This window comes from Vicugna pacos, chromosome 10, assembly GCF_048564905.1.
Source record: "Vicugna pacos chromosome 10, VicPac4, whole genome shotgun sequence".
NCBI lineage: Eukaryota > Metazoa > Chordata > Mammalia > Artiodactyla > Camelidae > Vicugna > Vicugna pacos.
This window is the reverse complement of record NC_132996.1, coordinates 52,411,496-52,436,068: the sequence shown is the minus strand read 5'-3', so window position 1 is coordinate 52,436,068 and position 24,573 is coordinate 52,411,496. Positions and strand designations below refer to the sequence as shown.

The 24,573-nt window shown below is 43.3% G+C and overlaps 1 protein-coding gene across 5 annotated transcripts in view; it reads right to left on the bottom strand.

The window, feature by feature from the left end:
- The window catches only part of TRIM44 (tripartite motif containing 44), a 97,116-nt gene that overhangs the window by 13,267 nt on the left and 59,276 nt on the right, over positions 1-24,573 (bottom strand). The window lies entirely within an intron of this gene.

Sequence of the window (24,573 nt, the reverse complement as noted above, 5' to 3'; positions counted from 1 at the left end):
GAACAAAGGGGGAAGGATTTAAAAGGAATAGTCAGTCATTACTGCTTTGACCAGGGTATCCTAGATGTCAGTGATATTTCAGTGGTGAAAAAAATGAGCTGTGAGTCCCAGAATCATGGCTCCAACCTCAGCTGCTTAGAATTGGAGCCTCCCTAGCATGGTTCTAGGAAAGAACATTGTCAATATAGGAACTAGGGCAAGAAAAAGGTAGGGCCAGACAGACTCAGAAGGACACCCAGAAGGACAAAAGTAGCAAACTTGCCAGGTTTCTCCTCCTCTACCACTTCTAGAGGCTACTGTCCTTGGACCAATAAGAAGACCCAACTTGCCTGTGTGCTTACCCTGTGCCGGGGCACTGGGCTGAGGGCGCCCCATCCACTCCTTCTAATGCTCCTCAGAGAAAGCCTAGCACGTGGAGACTCTTACGATTTCTATTATCCCCATTTGGTAGATGGAGAAAGTGAAGCTCTGAGAGATGTAAAATCCTCAGTCACATAGTGAGCTCTGTTTCCTTAAAACTTAAGGATCAGTTTAGTGTGGACAAAGCCGGGGTGTGTGGAAGGGAGGGAGGGACGCTCTCCCTCCTCTGGTAGAGACAGGAGCTAGGGAAGAGGAAAGGAGCTCCCAGCTATGACCTAGAAACTTTTTATCTCATGAGGGATTATCTGTGTACATAAAGTCTCTGCCTTTTCACATCCATTTGGGAAAGACTTTAAGGGCAAATATTCTAGGAAACAAACATGGACTAATTCTGCTAAGGGTGGAAACATTTCGAAACACAGAGCCTGAAATTTAGGTAAGTGTACTCTAGGAGCCAAAAGAACCAACTCAGAAACCTTCACTCTCCAAACTCTGCCCTTTTCCATTCCATTTTCCTGCCTATTGTCTAATCATGGGATGAAGGGTGAGTATTAGGAAGGGCTGGACAGTGGACCTTCATTAAGGAACACTGTTTGGTGGCATCTGTCCCAAAGGGAACAAAGAGTCTTTCATGAAAGTGTCTCACCAGAATCAAGGCACAGCTGGAACTGGCGCCACAGTCTCCCCTTTGGTATTACATCCAAAGCAAGCTCAGTGTTCTTTGTCAATTTTCCCTCAAATATGAGAGGTCTAGCATAGGCATGTGCCCTCTCCTTAAACTGCGGTTCACTCTTTAGCATTCTTAACTTGACGTGCATAGTTAAAGGGTTCATGGACCTACTGAAACTGTATACAAAAGTTCTGTCTGTGCTGCCTTTGTCTGAGAGAGGCCATAATTTTCATCATATTCACAAAGAGGTTAACAACCCCCAAAATTGAGTATAATGAAATTATAGATGAACTAAATTCTTTTGAGTTGCCAGGTCCCTTACTATAAGACTTGTAGAGTTGACTTGGGGAAGAGATCAGAAGCCCTGCCTGATGAAATCTTTTCTCATTACCCTAAAAGAGATCTGTTCTTGGGCTGAACAATATAGCTCTTCCCTCATAGTTTAAAAGCATGAGACCTTGGGATCCTGGCATATCACTGGTTAATCTGACCATCTACTCTGTCAGGCATGAAAGTAAGCACAACAATGAGTAAGATGAAATCACACAAGCTGTCCTCCTGGACTTTACAGCCTAGTAGGTGAGGGATGGGGGAAGAAGGGAGATGGAAAGTTATTTCTGTCCAGAATAGCAGCTTCAAATAAAACATTCATTTTCATAATTAATAACCTGTTTTTCACAATGAAGAAGAAAAACGAGTAACTGAATCTGGAACATAGAGCTTTGTTCACCTTGTGTGTGGTCTCTCCTGGAGGTCACACAGTGTAATTAGTGTGAGATAGCATCTCCTGAATGCTCTTTCTTGACTCTGTATATAAGCTAGTCTGTGTAAATAAGATTTTATCTTAACTAGTCAATAGGAGTCTTTACTTTCTCTAAGAGAAGTAACACAGCCTTCTACCTCAGCCACTTACCATCCTCTGAAACATCGACCATTCACGCTCAGATTTATAATTGGAGTTATAATTATAAGGTATTGAAATTTTAAAAGTGTCTGTTTTGTTACTGCTGTTTTGAGAATAAACTAAGGGTATTAGATAGACAGCCAATTCTCTAGTGGGTATTTACCATGACAGAAGCAGCATTATATAATGGCTTTGAAGTCACCAAAGTAAACTAGGTTCAAATCCCTGCTCTGGCACTAATGAGCTGTGGGACCTTAGGTGAGTTGCTCAACCTCTCTGAGTCTCAGTTTCCTCACAGTAACACTGTATACCTTACAACGTTATAATGAAAGTTTTATGTATTTTATGCAATATAAATGCTTAAAAATGTTGGCTCCCTTCTTCCACCTGATTTCCTTCTTTTCCAGAATCTACACTTGCCTCCTCCTAACTTTCCTTCAATGTTGCTCTTCTGGCATCTGAAATGTTACGCTCCAGAGCAAGTGAGCTCCTGTCCCAAAATGTCCTTAAATTTCTGGAGCACAACAGTGCCCTTCTTTGCTTGCTTGGAGAGGTTTTTTTTTTTTTCTAATGACAACTTCAGACTTAATGACATACAGATACTGAATAGAAAGAAAGGCTGAGTTCCATGATTCTGACCCTCCTACTTGACAAGTCTCTAGAAAAGGCAGTTCCTGCCGACACTGGTGAGGACAGATACTGAGTGAAGCCCAGCTAACTGGCCTCAGTCACAGGCTGATCTAGTTTGAAAGTGCTCTTTTGTCTAAAAGCAGTGCTTTTAAAACTGGGGTACACATAGCTTTGTGGTACCTAACGGCTGTCCAGGAGGTATTTGGTCATCGTTGATTCAAAGGAAATAAATGTTCAGATCCTTACCTTCTATACATACTCCTTCCTAAAACTGACCTTTCCTAGAACGTGTCTGTGATCTACAGGTTCTCTCCTCAGCCCCTCTCACTTTTACAACCACCTTACTCCCACTTCAGAAGAGAAATACATACCCCTCATCCTCCTGAACCTCACCACGGGACAATTTTAGAACTCCTTACTTCTGAGAGGAGTCCTAAGAGAGCAGGGTAAGAAAGAGTAAAGGATATAATCCCTTATTTCATGCAGGTAATAAACTCTTGGCAAAGTTGTGTGCCCTTATCTGTCTCTCCATAGATCTAAGAATTTATATTCAGAAGTGAGGTGGTTGTCACGAAGTGTATACTAATATATTTAATTGAAAATATGTAATCAGATGTGGATCTGACAGGCAGCAAGACTGATCTGGCTGGATGGTTTGACCATATAAACCACCTCTGCCAACAAAATTATATAGTAAATCTTGCCTGCAAATTTAATAAGCTAAATCTGTAGTGCCAAAGTTTTGACAGAAATGTATATAAAGCTCATATTGTATAGTATGTCAAAAATCACACCCTTTCCAACTATCTAAACTTGATATATGATTTCAGGAGTTAACTTAAAAATGGGCAAGGAGGCATATAATCTTTTCTAAATTATTTTAGGGGGTGTAAGAACAAAAAGTTCAGCTAAAGGAACTGAGAGTCCCTAAACTGTGATGGGAGAGAGGTGTGACATTTAACAGTTCCCTGGCTGGGGACAGGGGTCTAGGTGACAGAATGGGACTGGGAGCCCAGCCAGCAGACTGCTGTGACCCCTCTGTCAGGTGGGCACATGGCCTCAGGAACATCCTTTTTGTCTAGTGGTGCCTGTGAAACTGAACAGCTGTTCAAGGCATGCCTCAAGGCCCATCATATTCAGCCCCTAAACACCTGCTGATAAAGTTATTATGATCAAGAAGCATTTCACTGCCTGACAAGTTTTAGACAGTCCACATGGATTGGTAGCTCAGTTTTTCGGCTTCTGTCCCCAGAGATGGAGGCTTATGAGTGGAAGTTAAATGAGGTGGTAGGTCCTCTGCTCTCCCAAGTTATATAGTTTATTTTCCTGAGAATATAATACAACTTAATTTGATTGGCATTACTCCTACTGCTGAATCCTTGGCTACTTATTAATTATTGCTATAAAGGGATTTTTCACTCAAGAGGATGGAGAAATTAAGAAGTATCAACATGGGAGGAAGCCTAGATTCAGTTGAGATTCGAAAAGATAGATGGAGTAGTCTCCAAAAGTGAAGCCGTGCAAGTACTGTATAAAGAACTAATTGGAAAGTCTCCATTCACCATCAGAGCTGTGGCTGCCCAGCTTCAGTAAGGGTATGTGATCAGCCCAGCTTGGGGGATGGGCCAAATACCGAAACACTCCTCCACTCAACAGGGCAGAACTGCCACTTCTGTCTCCCACATCACCTGTCCCAGCAGCTTCGACTGAAAGTGAGGGGTTACTGGGCTGTAAGGAATCCAAACTTAGATATTTAGCTGCTACCTGTGGAGCTAATATAAATTAGTTTTCATAGACTTAAGTATAAATTTAAAAAAGATACAGATACAAAATAAGGTTAAATGTCTTCAGTTTTATCGTGGGTTAACTGAGAAAAACATGAGAGGACTTCTGATCTCTAGTCCTAGCTTTGCTGTGTGACTCTGAGACCCAGTTTCGTCAACTAGGAAATTAGGATGCTTTGCATTGCAAGTGAAATTTAAGGAAATACAAAAGCTAAGCTCCTTTCTGACTCACACATTTGCTGAGCTAGTGAATTAGCTCTAGTTTATACCATTTTCTCTCTCTTGCTTCCTGTGTGCCTCTCCTTCCCCATTCCTCTCCAACTCAATCTGAAGGCTGACCTCAACATTCCAAGTTCTTTGACCTCTTTCTGGTGGGGCCCACAGGCCAGGTTGATGAATCGTACTGTTTGACTAGTACCTAGTACGGACCCTCATACAGTAAACTCTGGTATGGCCAAGAGCCCCGAGATTTCTCAATTCATCATGGTTCTTGAAGTCTAAGGTGGCACCAGCCTTGCTGCATCTTCCTTTGCAAATCATGGGAAACTGGGAGAAGGGCTCTCCTCCCCCTAGCTCACATTATACTTCTTCCCATGGACTGTCTCCCGTTCAGCAAGTCAGATGGCTGACTTGATGTTCCACGCATTGTGTTAAGCAATTTAAATGCACAATCTCACTAAACCCTAAAGTAGCTTTAGGATAGGTATTACTACCTCCATCCTACAGATGAGAACATTGAGGCCAAGAGAAACTACATGACTTGCTGAAGGTACACAGCTTATAAATGGTAAATCTAAATTATACAGACTCCAGAACCCTCAGATGTGAAGCTCGTCTAAAAGGAGAGATGTAAACTTGATCTTCTGACTCCTGGTTACCCACATGATACGTGACAGCCATTTAAGATCTCTGAGGCTCAATTTTTTACCTACAAAATAGGTAAATAATACCTACCTCCAAGGTACGTTGTTGTAATGAGTTGGAAGGTACAGGGAAGTTCTTTAAGATGAAAAAGTGCCAGATAAAAGGAGAAGGAGAAGGAAACAGACACTGGGTTTAGCTGCCTCTGCCGCTGTTAGACCTACGTAGGCACCTCTGAGAGAGGCCTGGGTGTCCAGCGTGGCTGCAGGTCCACACTGACCACAGGCCTAAGTTTGATCTCCATGCACCTTGCAACCTGTTTACCGTCTGCATAGGTGGCCTCCCTCGCTGCACTCCACAGGGGCGGTGTGGGTAGCGCCCTGTTTCTGTGGAGGATGGAAAGGCGCCAGCAGGCCTGTTCAGGCAGTGCCCTTCTACAGGGAGACACTCGAACAGAAGTTAACGGGAGGCTTGTTAGCCTGCCAGTGTCCCATCTGCTCTCAGCGCTCTCTTCTTTAGGACTGAATCTTCTGCTACTGCTGCTGCTGGATTTACAATGAAATCATTTTCAGCCTTCTTTTTTTTAATTCAGAAAGTAACTTTTTCTTTTTTGCTGATCTGTATTTTCTGTAAGAAACAAGTATTGCTTCTATAAAAAGAAAAAACCCCATAGTGTTAACCACTGGTGATAATCACCATTAACACATTGAAATATATTCAACTACATCCCTCCTATGCAGAAGTAAAAATATATACTTCACAACCTCTTTCATAATCCACTTTTCTCATTCAACAGCAATCATGAATACATTCCCTTATCAAGAAATGTATTTCTATAAGACTATGATTCATGGTTAAATTGTATGGATTTATCATACTTAACACTGGACACAAATTATTTCTATGTTTTCACTATTACTTATAACTCTGTGACACATATCCATGTGGATGAATCTGCAGGGTCATTCTTAATTATTTCTGAATAGAAAATTCCCAGAAGGGAAATCTCTGGGTCAAAGGGCAATTTTTAAAAAATCTTATTTTTTTTAGAACAGGTTTAGATTTATAGAAAAATTACAAAGATTAAGTACAGAGGGTTCTAGTATCTAGTTTGCTCTGTTATAACATCTTACATTAGTATAGTACATTTATTGCAATAAATCAATACTGGTACAATAATATTAACTGAAGTCTGCATTCTATGATTCTTTAGCTTTTCCCCTGATGTCCTTTTCTGCTCCAGATTTCACCCAACACACCACATTACGTTTAGTCATTATGTCTCCTTCGTCTCCTCTTGGCTGTGCGGCTTCTCAGACTTTGTTTTTGATGACCTTGACAGTTTTGAGGAGTACTGGTCAGGTTATTTTGTGGAATGTCTCTCACCTGGAAGTTGTCCGGTGTTTTTCACAATTTGGGCATGGTTACAGGCCTTGAGAAGGAAAACTACAGAACCCAAGCGCTGTGCTCATCGCACCCCGTCAAGGGTACACACCGTTGATATGACTTGGATTGTGGATGCTGACCTCGACCACCTGGCTGAGGTTATGTTTGTGAAGGTTCTTCCACTGTAAAGTTACTCTTTTTCCTCCTTCACATACTGTATCTTTGGAAGGAAGTCACGATGGGCAACCACACCTAAGGGGTGAGGAGTTGTGTTCCCCATCCTTGAAGGTGTAGTATCTACATAAATTATTTGAAATTCTTCTCAACAAGAGATTTGTCTTTTCTCTTTCATTCATTCATTTATTTAATCCTTTATTTATATCATATGGACTCATGGATGTTTATTTTTACACTTTGGGTTATAATCCCATACTGCTTTATTTATTTTGTTGCTCAAATTGTTCAGCTTTGGCCTTTGGGAGCCCTTTAAGTCAGGGCCTGCTGCCCCGACACACCCCATCAATGTAAGGTTTGTTTTGAGGTTTTGGGGGAGCACCTCCTTACTTTCTGGCACTACAAAATGCTCTAGGCTCATCTTGTATATTTCCTGCCCTAATCCTAGAATCAGATATTTCTCCAACAAGCAAAGGATATATATTTATAAAAGTATTTTATATATTATTGTTAAACTGCCTTCCAGAAATCATCTTGTACTGATTTACAATCGTTACTCAAATAGGTGAGAATGCCCATTTTTCCCACACCCTTGGCCAATACAAGGCAGTTTCAAAGTGTCTGTGGGTATAAGATTGTGTGTGTGTGTGTGTGACTGTGTTTTTTTCCTCAATGAAATAACTTCTATGACATTACTCGGTTTACTGCTGAACTTCAAGAGGAAAATGCCATGGGAGCTGTAAGCTTTCCCTTTTCTCTGCCTTTCTGCTGGCCTTCCTCAACCTCCCTCCCCTCCCCTAGTGCTGCTGGCTTTCACAGAACTGACGACCTCCTGTGGTGAGGGCTGAACCAGAACCTTTCCCAAACTCTAGTAGGGCTCAGGCAACTCCAGGGGGTTGGGAGGTTAGATGCAGAAAATAGCCCAAGGGTTTACCTTCCCTGCTTCCTGCACCTTCAGGAAATCCACCCGACCCAGTTTCCTCATCTTTTCTTGGCAAGTGAATAATGGAAACCAAATCTCTCTCAAGCAGTTTCCTTCCACAGAAATCTTAAACATAAGATTTAATAAAATGCTGGACTTCAAATTTCCTGTTGCCTCAGCTGCTGTATCTTACCAAAGGAAGAGGAGAAAGGATCAATAAATAAATACACTCTTGACACTAATCTCTAATCTCTGTATATATAGGAGGCTTTTTTTTTTAAGTATCCCATATTAGTTCTCAGTAGTTCTGAGTCCCACCATGACCTTAAATTGAGGTCTGGAAGTTGCAGACAGTCGGAAACTGGAAGCACACCAACTCTCAAAACCTACTTCTCGTATCACAGACGGTTATGAATGTGGATTTAAGAGTTAGAAACACCTAGGTTTGAGTCACAGCCTTGCCACTTACTAGCTGTGGGATTTTGAATCCAGTGTTCTGAGCTAGAAATGGAGGACAACTTAGTACCTACCTGGAAGAGTTGTTGGGAGGATTAAATGAGGATCAATATATAGAGAAAGTGCCGAATATATAGAGAAAGAGCTTGGCATGGTACCTGGCACCCAGAAAATGCTCAACACCTTTTATAGTTATAGGTGAAGAAATCAAGGCTAAGAGAAGCTAAGTTGATGTTGATGGCAGTGAGATTAACTGGAAGTCAGAGTTTCTGGTTCCTGAATACACCATCATACCTGCAAGCCCCATTTTCTCTCGGAATGCCATTTATTAACAGAAGAGAAGAGCTAACACTGTTGGCACACATGCACCGTAGGCATCTTTCTGTCATTTGAAAGGGTTCAAGATTGCTTCTCAAGCCTGTCCTCTTGGTGTTTGATAACAGGCCGTTGGCTAATAACAGTAAGTCAACAGCTGTAATTTACTGAGTGCTTTACACGTGCCAACCACTGTGTGCAAAAGCCTAGAAGCACCATCCCCAATCCAGCTGGGTCCGCCGCAAGTTCTGCCCACTCCCACCACACTTCTACCCCACGTCTGGCTGTTCCTCTTCTCCACTGCCACCGCCATCTCTTGCTTGAACTGCTGCAGTTACCTTTTGACTGGTTTTCCTACTTCTATACTTAACTTCACTACTGTGTAGGTTTGCATTCGGAGTAATATTTTTAAAATGTGCAACAGATTATGCCACTGCCCTGCTTAAAAATCCTTCAGTCGCTTTCTAGAGCCTTAGAATAAGGCCAATGGCCCACAAATCCCTACATGATTTGGCCCCTGCCTCCGTCTCTACCCCATTTCATGCCACTTGCCAGCCACACTGGCTTTCTCTCTGCCCCTCAAGTAAGCAGAATTTATTCCTGCCTTAAGGCTTTCGCATTTGCTGTTACACCTCAACAGCTCTCCCTCTCATGGCTTGGGATGACTGGCTCCTAACATTTAGATCTCAGCTCCAATGTTACCTTCTCTGAGGCTTTCCCCGACCAAGCAATCTAGAGTAGCCACCTCACTCCTGTACTATTACATTAGATTGTGTATGGTCTTCACAGCACTGATCACTGCCTAAAATTGTTTTGAGATGTAAGAGTGCTTAACTGTTTAGTTCCCTGCTATGTCATCAGTACCTGATAATGTGCCTGGCACCAGTGAATCCTCAACACTGTTCTTCCAAATGAATGAACAGGTGAGTGATCAAAACAACCCCATGAAGAATTATTGCTCTAGAAACATCCCAAGTCTTCCCAGGCAAACTGTGGGCAACTTGCTGGTCTTAGAGATACTGCAGAATCTCACGGACAGCTTACTCTACAGGTGAGCCCAGGCTCCATTTCTTTCCTAACTGTCACTTCCATCACCAGGCACATATAACCACTGGGGGCACCTGGTACGGATTAAAATGCTGTATCATAAATGATTACTCTTACAAATGACTAAGCCTTTTTGCTAAAGTAAGACTGTGTCTGATGGACAAGTGTCACTGAGGACAAAGCAGAAGCAAGGTCATGTTCAGCCCTCCCCAAGCAAGGAAACTTGAAGAACCAATTCACCTCCAAGAGGAAATGTTCTCATCTTCCTTATAAAACAGCTGCACGTTTGGCAACTTCCAGCCCCCTACAATCCAGCGGTGAGCTGTACTCAGGGTAGGCCTGGATTCCAAGACTCCAACCTTCACCCCTCACCCTAGTGGTCTACGGAGGGAGAGAGTCGTCCAGGCCAGGAAGGAATAAAGGGATGCTGACTCGCTGCTCCTCTCCTTCCCGCAGATGAAATGTCAGTGGACGTGTGGCTCCAGATATGCGAGCGGGCGTGGTTACTGTGGTGGTCGTGCCAGAGTGGAAAAGCACACAACTATGAATCAGGGACACGGCTTTAAACCTCATTCCAGCATACATCAGCAGCAGGCCCTTGAGTGAAATCCTCTTTCAACTGAAGCTTCCACATCTGTAAGATGAGGATAATGCTATCTGTAAGTACTCACCAAACGGATACTACTATTACTTGCCTGGCACGGAACTAATCACTTCACTGACATTTTCACATTCAGTTTTCATAATATAACCCTGTGTAATAGCATTTCCACTCCATTTTACAGATGAGAAGAGTGAGAAGCAGAGAAATGACACGCATCCCAAGTCCCACAGCCGGCAGAGCTGGAACGACAAGCAGGGCCTGGCCCCTGTTTATAACCATGGACGGGGGACTCAGTGCTGAGTGAGGGCAGCTTGGCTGCATTTATCCAGGAGGTTACTGGTAATGTCTCACTTCCAGTAGCATAGGTGGTAACCTCTGCTCATCACTAAAGATTTTTCCAAGGTCTCGACAGACTCAAACTCTAAACCAATTACTAGAAAACTACCTTCCTGCTACAGGATATCACAGTATCTCTTTCAAAAAGTTGTAGTCAGGTGTTTCCAGTTTTTTCAACTACAGCCAGTCTGCGACTTCCCTCTAGCAACCTGGCTGCAAGTTAGCCATTCCCCTCAGACTCGCGCCTTGGTTCTGTGAGCTCCAGCAAACAGTCATGTGAAAGGGCCTGCCACCAAGACACCATTCCCTGGACTCAGGACAGAGTCTCTCTGGGTCGGACATTGGTTTCAATTTCAGTCCCATCTGTCCTGAGGAGAAAGGCACCCAGGTCTCACTGTTTTAATGAAGTTGCACAAAAAATATCTTTCAAGCTCTCAGCTGATTTTTCACTCCACCCTACAAGAGAAGACAACTGGAGTTAAGCTGAGCTAATGTCTCCCTGTCTGCCTTCAGGGAACCAGGGATGAAGGTGGTCTGGCTAGATGCCTGCTCTGCCCTTGCAGTCTCCACGTGATCAGGGACTCAGTGCGCCACAGTACAGCTGCACTGTAAATGTCAGTCTTTGCCACTTGAACTCCTGGCAGGCTGAATCCGTTCCTCGTTCACTGTTTTATCCCCGGTGTTTAACAACATGCCTGGCACTTTGGACGCAACTGGTGGCTGGCAGACAATATCTCTCACAGTTCACCCTGGCCAAGGAGAAGGGATTTAGCTAGTGAAGTGAGAGGGGGGAAGGCTAACCTTCAAGGCAGGTCCAGCAGGAAAGCCGACCTCTCTCCTAGGAGCACTAGGAGAATGTCTAAAGGAGGTAGTATAGGATGTTAGGATCGCCCACTTTGGAGTAGGACCAGAATTCCCAGCCAAGCCCTTCTGAGCCTGTGACTTTGGCAAAGCTATTTAACCTCTCCTAGTCTCAGTCTCCTTATCTATTAAACGGAGTCGTTCATTCATCCACTCTTTCAGTGGACAAATATTCAGTGAGCATTCACTATATTAGGCACTGTAGTCGGTGCTGGCATTATGGTAGTGAACAAGACTGTCAAAGTCCTGTTCTCATGAAGCTTACTTTCTAGTGAAGGAGACAACTAATATAAACAAATACATAACTTCAGACAGTGGAAAGTACTATGAGGAAAATAATGCAGGATGCTGAGACAGAGAATGATGGGTGCCTGTGTGCTGGGGGGCAACTCAGGAAGGGGCAGTATTAGGATCTACCCCTTAGAGCTGATACGAGTGTTCAAGGAGAGAATGGATGTAAAACATGTAGCACGCTTACTAAAAAGTAATGAGCACGCACCCCAAACCCAGCTGTTCTTCTATACTTCACCCCGAGGTCAGTTCCTTCTCCTCCACCTCACAGCTGAGCCCTGACTCCTCGCCAGTGATGGGCACACAGAGGGGAATCAGACAGGAGCTCAGTCTGGCAGAGAAAGTAGCCTGTGTGCAATGACAAGAGGAAGAAGTGGTACACACTCCACCTCTAGAGTCAGAAAAGACACAATGTTGACAGATGGATTGATATTTTCCAGGACGACTATTGGGCCAGAAGAAGGGCATGCCAAGTGGAAGGAACAGTTTGAAAAAATCCTTGAAGATGCAAAACGGCCTGGCATGTTCAGGGAGCTGCGAACAATTCAGAATGGCTAGAGATCAAGTGTGAGCGGGTACACTGAGAGAAAAAGGAGCTCAGCAGCAGCTCCCCGGGCTCATCTTCATGGGCCATGCTTCAGGCGTCTCCTAAGATGGGGTAGGGGACGTGGATGGGCAAGATCAGGAGACGACGAGCATGCCAGGGCTCCATATGGCGTCTACTGCACTGCTAACATGCCAAAGCGTGAATGACAGCTAGATGAAAATACTCAGCCTGAGTTCTGTGCGACACTCCCCAAGGCAGCACAAACAGATGTTTTGGGGGAAAGAACCAAACACCCAGTGGTAACTAGATATAAATCCCGTGGTGGGGATGGGGAGGCAGGCTTCAGGCTGCTCACATGTGACTGTATCACCAGCACAAGTCTGAGACTCAGCCTGGAAGAGGAACGCAGGTGTCAGTGTATATGCTGGGGGTCTGGAATGAATGGACGCTTGCTCCCAAGCAGAGCCAGGGACTCCCTCTTTGCCAAAGCCAGACTCACTTGTACAAGAGTCTAAAGCCCATGCCAAGGACAGTGAGAGGACTCTGTAATAAGGAAACAGGAAACTACAAGGTTTCCAGTGCTGAGTTAATAATTGAGGCATCTCTGCCAGCACATCTTCTTTGAGATGAGTGTAACTGAGGAGGAGATGTTTGTGAAAGTGAACCATTCAGTTAGAGGTTGGTTCCCAGCTGTTCTATTCCTGCCCTTGCAGTAAACCCTCTTGTTATGAGTCTCCCCAGGAAATGGAGAAGAAATTAAGGAAGCCATCCCCGCCCCCAATATTCCAAAGGCTTATGTTACAGCCAACAGGTCTGGACTGTAGGAATCTGCCCCTACTTGGAGGAATGCTGCTTGATGCAGACAGCCGAGGAGATGAACATCACATCCAATACGCATTCAGCCAATCTTACCAGAGGCTCTCCCTGGATTCCAAGTCAGTGCTGTCAGATGAGAGAGCACACTAGCCTAGCCAGAAGAGAGGAAGATGACCCAAAACACGTGAACACACCAAACAGGAGTGCCAAAGTAAAGTGAGAAAAGAGGAACTGAATATTACGGGTCTACGTCCTTTAGCTAATAACTGCTCAATCTCAAGCCTGAACAAAGCCCACTGCTCTGAATCAAAGGGCTGCCCTTGGCACTGGAGGAAGTAACAGATACCCAACATGACATCATGTAAAAAGCAGCCACGGCCTTTGTCACATCCAAAAGATCTCCCTATAAGCCATTAAGTCTAAAGACTTTATCAAAGACATTCCTTTAGTCTAAGGTACGGCACTTTGGGCTGAGCCTCTAGAGTTAAAAATCAGTAGATATTACAAGACAAGAGTGGGCCATGGGATCCCCACAAACCACTTGAGCACAGATGAGTTTCTGGGTGAGACAGCTGTCATCTTAGAGGCTGATGGGACGAGATGGCTGGTGAAGTTTTGCTGGGGAAAAAGAAATGATACTTTTTAAAGAGCTGGGACTAGGGTATAAGTACAGGATGCTGAAGGAAGCAGATAAAGATTACTAAAGACACATTCTGCCTCCTCTTAGGTTTTCCTGAAGCCAGCTCTGCTGCGACTGAAATGACATAATCCTACCACTTCAGACCTGTTTCACTTACTTGCAGAAGAACTTGTTTATGGCTCAGTCTCAACACAGATCAGATGTCATAAGATTTATTTATGATACCTGGAAAGAGTTCCCCACTGGCCCAATTACAGGGCCCAGCAGAGCAGACAATCCAAACACCCCACCAGGTACCAGAGGAATGTTCCCTAGTATCGAAAGGCTCAGTTACCCTCTAGGCTGCAAAGTTGAGGGCACCTGTCAGCAATCTAGATGTTTCCCAGCTGTCAGCCTCTCAGCCCTGGCTTTACAACTGAGAGGAGCAAGAAGAGCACAGAGAAACCAAGGTTCGAATCCAGTCCTTCCACTTATTACCTAGGTCCTCCTGGGAAAAACTTGCTCCGCCAGCCTCGGTTTCCTCAGTGGTGAAACAGCGTGGATGGCTCACAGGCTCTTTATGAACATAAAGGCAATGGCATGTGGCAAGTGATCGTTACGAGGCCACTCCTCTCATGAAATGGTGTGCAAGACAGTGCCTGGATGGCCAGACTTTCACTACACATGGTGCTCTTCCCTTTTTCTGACCTGAATTAGATGCTCTCTCAGGCTCCACATTCTGAGTCCCAGCTGGAAGTAAATTTTATGCTGGACAGTAAGTGTCTCAGATGGCTCTTCTACACCAGCATTAGAGGTTAACAAACAGTGTACAGATCTTTTGCCTTCCCCACCCACCTACCCACTCACTACTTAAAACACTCTACACAGTCCTCACTCAGCACAGAGGGGTGGGAGGGATGGAATGACAACAAAATTAATATTTCTGCTAACCACTTTGGGGAAGAGATGAGAGAATTCCTTTGGAGATTGTTTTTAAATTAAAAAAACATTTGCTGTGAGACAAGAAAGCCACTCCTCTCTAAAAACTATTTTTAAAAAGGGCCCTTGCCTGAAATATATACAAGATAGAAGAAAGAAGTCAAAAAGAAGAAGATAAATTTGTATGTAAGAGTTTAAGAAAAGCCTATGGAACTACTTGTTTTATGTTCAGCTGGAAAGAGAAAGCTCTATTTTTTTCTCAAACTGCTTCTCCTATCTCTCTGAAGTCTGATTTCTTTTTTATTTCACCAGCTTTACTGAGATATCATTGACATGTAACACTAAGTTTAAGGTATACAATGTGCTTTGATACATGTGTATATTGTGAAATGTTTACCACAATAAGGTTAGTTAACACAGTCTTTACCACACAGAATCACCGTTTTGTCACTGTTGCTGCTATGACCTAAGTCTGATTTCTGACAGTGCTCAGAGCCTGGCAGGAAAAGGCGCTCGGGTGGCAACTGAGAGACCAGGCTTTGGAAATGGGGTTAGATGAACCATAGGGGCCTAGTAACCGACGCAGGAATCACTGGTCTGTGTGAAAGATGATACGATCACCTACTTAGCTCTTAACTCGTTTTAAATGGCACAAGTGCTCACAACGTGGCTGTAAAGGGCACTGAAGCTAGGGGTCAAAATGAGACTCTCAAATGAGGTCTAGCGGAGGAATGTAAAAATTGTTTGGAGGAGAAGAGCAGAATAACTCCATGAATCTGACATCACTCCATACTAGAGGCTTTGTTTTCTCTCCTTCATTCCAACTCCCTCCTCCCCTCTCCTCTGGTAAAGAACAGTAATAGCACTGAAATCCACAGATAATCCTTAAATCTCTGTGGCAGCTCCAGTTCTAAACTCCTCCTTCACACTGACGGTTTTAACAGCTGTTAACAAGTCATAACAAGGACCTCTCTTGCTCCAGCCTGGAATATCAATACCCCCCCCCCCTTTCCCTACCCACATCATAACCAGCCTACAAGTCTACGTCTTCCAGGAGGCTGTGCGGCCCGTCCAGCCTACAGAGACTACTCATCATTCCCCCTCGGACCCTCAGAGCCTGGGGCTCCGCCTATAGGGCCAAAGGGAACTTACCGGTTATACCGTTCATGGGGGAGTGGGAGAATGGAGGATCCTGAGGCTGGAGAGGCCAGGTGTGCTAGGAGCAGCCTAATTAAGAAAACACGCTTGAAAATTGCCATGGAGGCAAGGCTGGAGCCAGAGCTGGCAAGAGGGGCAGAGTGGCAGTCGGAGCATGAGCCACGTCTGTGAAGAGGGTAATTCACCTCAAAGTTCACACTTCAAAAGGTCCAGGAAGGCTAAAAGTGGAATGCAAGGTCAGCAGGACCGAAAGGTTCAGGGTGGAGGTCATAAACAGTGGCAGGCTCTGGAAGCCCCTTTAGGCAGTCCTGGCTGTGTGGTTTGGGGCGAAGCGCCTGAAAGGTTCAAGAGCATCACACAAGACCGGCCATGAAGCACTCAATGTGAAATCCATGTCCCTGGCATTGACCCCTGCTACCACAGGTGTCTCCTGTGGTGCTCTTAACCTGATAGGATGCTTGCCTTCTCCTTGTCTGGACAGCAAGCAGCAGCTCAAAGGCATGTATTGTGACTTACCACTTACAATTCTGATCGGCAGTTTTGGGTCTAAGATTTGTGAAATGAAGATATAAGAGCTTTCCATCCTTCCTCCATTTCCTGTACCTCAATCACCTTCCTCTAGGTGAAGACAGTCACAATTACAAAGTTAAAAAAAAGTGGGAGGCAGTCTAGGTCCCCAGGTGGCCGGCTGTGGGATAATGGCTGGCTGGCTCTAGTGTGTGCAGGATGCTCATACAGGGACCGCACACCTCTAGAGGAATAACACAGAGACACTGTTGAATGTACTTCTAGCTGCCCTGTATTCGTTATCTTTGCTTTCATTTTGTGTTTGATTGGTGTTGTTTAAGAATGTGGAAGTTTACCCATCCCATAATCCTCTACTGATCATATTTCCAGACACACTGGATAGAGGTGGCAAAAGGTGTGAGAGGAATCTTTGGAGCCACTCCTCCAGCTGCCTGCCAGCTGCTCAGGGACCCATCATCTCGCTTTGTTGGAGCAGAGCCGGGCTCCCTCCTCCAGTCCCCACTGCTTTCTCAGAGGTCAGCCACAAGTTCACATCAAGCAACAAGCAGCGATTACAAATTGAGTGCCTGCTGGGAATATCTTTCTAGTGTCAAGCAGCCATTAAAAGCACTTAAAGAAATCACAAAGGGAGGTGAGAAAATACTTTGGGGAGGTATAGGATAGGGAGGGCAGAAAGGAAAGCATCAGTCCGTCTCCTATCTTGAAGGAAAAAAAACAGGTCATAAAAAGCAAAATTGGTTCTAAAGAACGGGCCGCCTTCCTTTGGGAAACTGTAGAACATTGTATCTTTCAACTATGCTCCTGCTGGGGCCAAAACACTTCAGGGTGCCTTGGGAAACCTTCTGCTAATACAGAGTAAAATGACATTTTTAAGCAACTATGTACTTAAAAAAATATTCAATGAGCATGCATTACAATAGGTACTTGTATATAGTCTCTCTTCCAATTTGGACTGCATCTCTGTAGAGAAGACATGATAATTCCCCATTTTACAGATGTCAAAACTGAGGTTCAGAGAGGTCAGTGGCTCAACCATGCTTGGAGCTCAGGTTTGATTGCAAAGCCAATGTTCCTCCTACCAAAAAGAATGTTGGGCTGAACTGTGAATCCTTGCCAGGTCTGCATCATTCTGACCTACCCTGTTGTTACTGCTGGGTTAATTAGGTAGTATGGTGGTCCGTACCTCACAGTGGCCTTTCCTGTCCACCTGATTAAAGGAAGAGTAAACCTATCTATCTTAAGTGGGCTAACTGAGTCTCTGTGATGGAATCTTTTTTCAATCTTCTAGGTGTCAGTAATTATCTAAAAGGGAAAGATTGGGTTCTGAGATAAGCAAAAAATATAACCTTGGGAAAGTCACTCTCCTCTCAGAGTTTAGTATCCTCATCTGTAAAATGGATCCAATAAAACCTATGTAATAGAGTAGCTGTGGACACTAAATAAGACACCTCATTAAAGTTCTTAATACTATATCTGGCACAAGATAAATACTTTATAAATGATAGCTACTAATGTAATTTCTGTTTTATTTCAGGTAAACAGTTTTGGAAAATACATAGGTTTAGCATCAGTTTGCTCTCATTCAGTAGAAGCTATTTATCATTGAACACTTTTTAAAAAATCTTCAGTTTGTTTCACAGCTAAGAACAACTATAAGAAAAGAATGGCAGTGGAAGCACAGACAATGTGAGTTGAGGAAAGAGAGCCATATTCTCTCGGGCTGGTCCCCTCCCTTTCTTTCAATCATCTTAGAGCAGACTACAAGCACAGCTATTTAGAGACTAGAAATATGCTATATATACATATGGCAGGAACCCTGAGCATTTTAGGAGGCAAAAGACATGCGTAGGGTGAATTAATGCAAATGGCTTTGCTTCTAGTTATACAGTCCCCTAAAGGCACATTTGCTAGAGGAACTCTTTTAAGATGGGCACTCCTCAGGAGGGCAGTTCAGGCTGGCTTCCTGGCTTGCCAGCCAGCTTAGCTGAGCAGGAGCAGTGAACTGAAGGAGAATCAGGCTGATATTGCGTCTTCGCCCCTGCTCCTCACTCTGACCCTAACAGGGGCACAAAGACCCAGAGGTTCTTTAAGGGTTTTAATCTCCTGTAGTTCTGACTCAAAGCTGCTCCAGTGGTAAACTGCATCATCTTCTGCTCTCTGTCCATGGAGACCTGAAGCCATTGCTGCAGGAGAAAGCTTCTATCTGCATCCTCACTTCTGCACCCCTTTCAGAAAGGCTCTCTAGGTTGAAGTCAGACTAAACCCTGCCCCAGGGTAAAAGTAAACTGTGCTTCTAATCACTGCCCCTCAGAAAATGGTGAACGATTTTTCTCTTACTGTTTTACTGTTTTTCTTTCACAGAATACAAGCTATTACTGTCATTGAATTTGCCAGAATGGAAAATATGGGGCTCAAAGATTCAACTTAGCTAGATTCATTCGTGTTTTAACTAATCTCCCAAACAGTGTATTTGGTTGTACAGAACCTCCTGTAAAATAGTAAACTTTTCAGTATAGGACAAGTGCAAGGAGCTTTCTGGCATAAAGGAAGCAAAGAACAATAACTTCTTTAAGCTTACTGCACTGTCTTATCTAGGCTTATATTTCTAGGTAGATTTGGGGAAACTAGTATTGACAGGTATTGACAAAAGAGTCAGGTGATGCACTGTGTAAAAATTAAAGTTCCAGAGACTCAGAGGAAAAAGCATTCCCTGTGCAACAGAAAAGGACAGATACTGAAATTCTACAGCCTAATTTCTTGATAGTAGATTTTCAATAATAAAAGCTGGTGAGATTTAAGATCACTTAGAGACATAGAAAGAAATTTTGCTCTCCCCCAAGCCAAATTTTAAAGAGAGTCTTGCTTGCCATTTTTTGTTAAAGGCAAAAACAAACATTTCCAGACCCCCAAATATACTGCGCATTGCATATATGTGTACAAATACACAAGCCCCCCCCCACCCCCCCCAAACCCATTCTAAATTCAATTTGCAACCTCTACTCCTTCTTTAATTTGCCTTGCAATCACTGAGTCAGTGATCCTAAACTGAGGAGCCAATTTTTTTTACTAAGGGGAAACTCCTGCATATTTAAAAGACTTAGCTGGAATAGGTATGGTATAAAAACACAGGATTTTATAGAAATTTAGGATATTCTTACATTCTGTAAACCACATCACCTCCTTTTTAATTTCTAGAACCTGTGAATGAGGATTCATAATACTGGTCAGGTACCCTTTAACTGCTGAAATCCCAAGCCTCGGAAAAGATATGTTTGGCATGGATATATCTAAAAACATATCACTCCAAGAACTGCCTGCAGATAGTCAGAATAAATGCCTAGACCCTTTTGGCCCACATATTGTTTCATGCATAGGGAAAGCCACTTCTTGGATAGCTGAGTACTCCAGCCTCTCTACACGAAGGGGCTACTTCTACTACAATCTGGCATTTCAGATTCTGTGACTATTATCATCCCTCTACTTCACAGACTCTCACCATAAAGATCAGGTCACATAACTAATTTCAAACTGTACACATTCTGCTCCCTGGTTGCCCTGTCTCACTCCTCATCCTCAACGCAAAAAGACTGTGACCATGTATGGCTGACTGATGGGGTGATTTGCTGGTACCAAGCACATCAACCTTGCTGGTTGTGCACATGAAGGCAAGAAAATCTTGAGGTGCCTCTAAACCTGGACCCCTAAATCAGCAAGGCTTTCTGTTCTGCCTTTCTAACAACATCTGACTGTAACTTGTGCCCATTAAGTAGGTCCTTCCACTCCTAAGGAAACCTGCTTGCACAGGTTTGCTGATGCACTCAGCACATTATTTCCTATGTGCCCTTCTAGGAAAGGGCCAGACTCCCACTTCAGGCACACAATTCATTCTGACCCAAATATCCTATCTGCTGCATGAATGCAAAAACATATGCACACACACAGGGTGTCCCTCATTTTCTCTGGAGTAATGGGAGCCTGGGCAATACTTTAAGTATTCATTTTCCAACATAAATTAGAATGGAGCACTGAAAACACCAGCGACATCTGTACAGATACAAAATGTGTTCATTATGGACGGTGCTATTACAATGAGAGGAAATGCATTCATAATGGCAGGACATTTGAAATAATGTGTTGCTGGATTCTATGTCTGTAAAAGTAATAATGAAGAAACAGGAGTGGGTCAAATAAATTAAAAGAAGCAACAGGGGCATGGGGCAGCTTCAAGGGCTCTGGGCAATGTCAGTGGGATGGCACATTCACTGGATCCACAGGGAGAAAGTTATGACAGTTTAAAGGGAGGAGAGGCAAGAGGGGCATTAGGCTGACATCCTGGAGAACTGAGGTTTGAATTCTGGATCTGCTAAATGTTAGCTCTGTGATCCTGGGCAAGTTATGTCAATATTTCCTTAGTTATGTCAATACCTCGACTGCTCATCTATAACATGAGAGCTACACCACAGGACTGCAGGAGGAGGAAATGGGAGAACACATGTAAAGTGCTCAGCTGGAGTCTGGTGTATAATAAGCATTCAATCAACATTAGCTTTCATTTGCTTTTTGTTATCACTAAATAAATGTACAGCTCTGTGATTTTAGGCATCATCTAGCTCTCCAAATCTCGGTTTCTTCTTCTGTAAAGTAGAGCTAATAACACTTGCTCTCCCTACCGCATGAGCTTACTATGAAGAGAAGTGAAATGAAAAGTGTTTGGCAGACACTACTGACAGGCTGACTTAGTCATTCCCAACTCGTTCTCCTGGCTGCTTTCTACTCTGGGGTGTGGAAGGGTTAAATATTTATATACCAAGCCTGTACTGCAGTAGGGGGATGGAGGCATGTAGCTGAGTTCAAGCCCCTGACAGAAGGATAAGTCTTCTGGTGGTGGGTGGGGGGCTGTTGGCTGGGAAAACGCTTACTCTTTGATTAATACAGACACGGCCCTTCTTCTGACCCCTTCTTCATGCTTGAACATGGATATGATACCCAAAGCTGCAGCCCTTTTTCAGTCATAAGGCAATAAGCACAAAGGAAAAGCCCAGGGAGTCTCAGAGGCAATGGCAGTACTGACATCACTAGCCACTAAACCAAAGCCAGCAGTCACCTCCCTCTAAAAAAAGCTATATATATATAAGTATACGATCTTTCCTCTGCCAGGAATTTCATTCCCCTGAACCTGCGTGGCTAATTTACATATATCCTTTAAACTTAGACTTAGTAATAGCTCTTCTAGGAAGCTTTCCAAGACCCTATCCTTAGCATTTCTCCCACCCTCTGGACTTAAAGCCTCCACAAACACTCCTAGCAGTACATGTTATGCTGCTTTGTAACGATCCGTTTTCTTGTCTCTTTGCTCCACCAAATGGTTAAAATGTCTCAAAGGCAAGAATCCCTATTTTAGCCATTTAACAAATTTCATAGCACTCGTCATAATACCTGGCGCACAGTAGATAACTCATTAAGGATTTGTTGAAATACTGAATAAACCAACGAAAGAATGACCTGAAAGGGCATGAAGTAAATGATAGCCTGTGTAGCCTTATTATCCACTCATATTTTTGAAACACTGCAAATAGCTTTTTAATTCCTGTTATTACTCTCAGGGTATCTAGCTTGGAAAAGCATAGGTCTTAGGCAGTGATTTATTGTTTTAAGTTATTCCACTTGATCCTTGTTTGAGTTCATGATATTCCCCTATGCCTACCTCCTAAATTATTTTTTGCGGTGTATTTATTTAGTCCATGCTTATCTACACAAAAATAATTTTACTTCCTTCCTTGTTGTTTCAGAATTTACCCTTGTGATAACCAAAGACATCCTAAGAATAATGCTATTTGGCATCAAAACAAATGTTCATGTCATTCAGCAGCTCCCTTCCTAGGTGTCTGAGTTCTGTCTGTGTGATTAGGGCTTCTGGAGCCTTCCCGCTGACTCTGCCGTATCCAGGTCCTTACCAGGCTGAGATAAGGTATGTGGTTCTCTGCCAGGAAACAGAAAATCCCGCGCCCTCTCTCTTCCTATTAAGCCAGCTTGTCTCCATGACTTGTATAGGTCACAGCCTTCTTGAAGTAAGATTACTAACCCCATTGCCAAAATATCCAGAAAAACAGTAATGTTAAACAACGTAATATTGCCATTCAGATGATAAATCAGAAACACACTCTATATTAAGTGCATTATATTAAAAAAAATACAAACAATGAAAGTGGTTTTTTCAAGGTGAAGTGGTCTTCTGTGCAGTCCCCAGTGGCCAGCCTCAATCTGAACTCCCACCAACTTTGCCTACAGTACTCATTTGCCTACTGGGCCCATTTTTGCTTGGCTGGCTCCTTTGTTCAGTCAGGTTTCAGCTCAAAAGTGACCTTCTTAGCCCTTCTTTGAACATCTTATCTATAGCAGCTTCTTCTCCCCAGCCCCCTTCTATCAAATCATCCTGTTTCATTTCCTTTCTAACACTGCTATCTGAAATTATCTTCTTCATTTAGTGGTTTACTAGCTTTTTGTCTATCTCTTCCCACTAAAATTAAATTCCATCAAAGAGGGAATCTCATCTGTCTTGCTCACCCTGTATCCTCAGCAACAAGAGCTGTGCCTGGCATAACAGAGGTGCCTGATAAACAGGTGTTGAAAATGACTAAGAAAAAATTGGGCAGTGTGTGTTCATGCAGTACCTCCATTCTGCTGCCCTTTACTTGAATTTCCCTTTAGGAGTGGCTTTGAGGATGGGGTTGATGGTCATCATGAATCCTCAGAAGTGGTGGGTTGGCTTTGGGAGGCTATGTGGAGTTATGGAAAGAGCCAGAGTTCTGGTTCTGCACTTTACTAACTGGAACATGCCCTTTAATCTCTCTGAGCTTCAGTTTTGTCATGTGAATGGTAAACTGTTCCAGAGGATCAGTGTAATGATTAAATGGGACAGTGATGGCACACAGTAAGTAAGTTAGTTCCCCTCTGCCTGTCCCTTAAGGGTGTAAAAAGAGGAAGCAGCCCAGGAGCCCCGGGAAAGTGGTCTAATGCTTTTTCCCATTCTAGTAGTCAGTTTAGCAACCACAATCGTTCCTCACAAGAGACAACGTCAACCTGCTGTATCATGGAGCCTAGCCCACAGGCCAATTTTGAAGTCCTGAGTATATTCTCAAAACACTGAGCATGAGTCTACCTCGCAAGATTATCAGAAATTTATTTCTCTCTTCTCAACCTTACTTGAACTTACATTAAACTGGGGCTGATGTTAAGCCACAGAGGTAAGATTATAAATCTGTTTTTTTTTTGTTTTTTTTAAGTAAATCTGTTTTAAAGACAGCTTTGGGTACTGACTCTGCCACAACATGTATTTCCTGTAGCCCCATCAAAACCAGAGCAAAGCCATCAGAAATCTGTGGTCTCTAGGCCTGCTAGAGACACTTTTGGTGACATCTTCTTTGACAGCTATTTACCCGTCTGAACACATTTAATGCCTTACAATTTATTCTACCCATTCATTTGCTAATTCAACAAAGCACTAATTGAATGCCAATTGCATGTCTAGCCCTAGCAGTGCCTGGCAGTTAGTAAGTGGTAAGTGCTGTGCCTAACACTTTATGAGCATCAGGTCATTCAATCTTCATTCCACCCCACAGGCATTATGATTATCCCCATTTCACAGACAACAGAACTGAAACTGAGTTTCATAAGTTAAACTTATGGGGACAACAGATGGTGGGCCAGTACTTTAACTTAGGTCTTTCTGACACCAATCCCATTCTGTTACCACATTACTCTGGCAAGTAGGTCTGGAACATGCACTTGGTATTTATCAGGGTGCTAGATACTTTCATGAATTAAAAAGAAACAAGGCTAGATTACATGACCTTTCTCGGGGTAGAAGCTCCATCTCAACTCTTCTTTGTGTTCCCAGCCCCTCAAACAATAATGAGAATGATATTAATGAGAATGTGGTTCCTGTCCTCAAAGATACAGTAGAGACAAATAGATGAGTTTGCATGAAAGACCTTAAATTTACGACATAATAAGAAACCCAAGACGTAAAATTGTACAGACTACAAAAGGTATGAGTGATTATAGCTAGGGAATAGGTTTAACTCTATTAACCAAGCAACAAAATGAGGAGACCGGATTAGCTTAGACATCACAGACTCAAATATTTAAAGGGGCCTGCTATATAATATGAATGACTGAAGTCAATAAACTGGGCCAGGTGGAGCCTGGTAAACTGGGAAGTGCATGTCCCATCTAAGGAGCCAGCTGGTCAATGGCATGGTTAAACATAGATCCAGTACTGCCAAAAATTTTGAATTTTCAAAAGAAGCTGGAGAAATCTGCTTTTTGATGTGAAATCTTCTAATTTTTAAATGCTGGTCAGTAA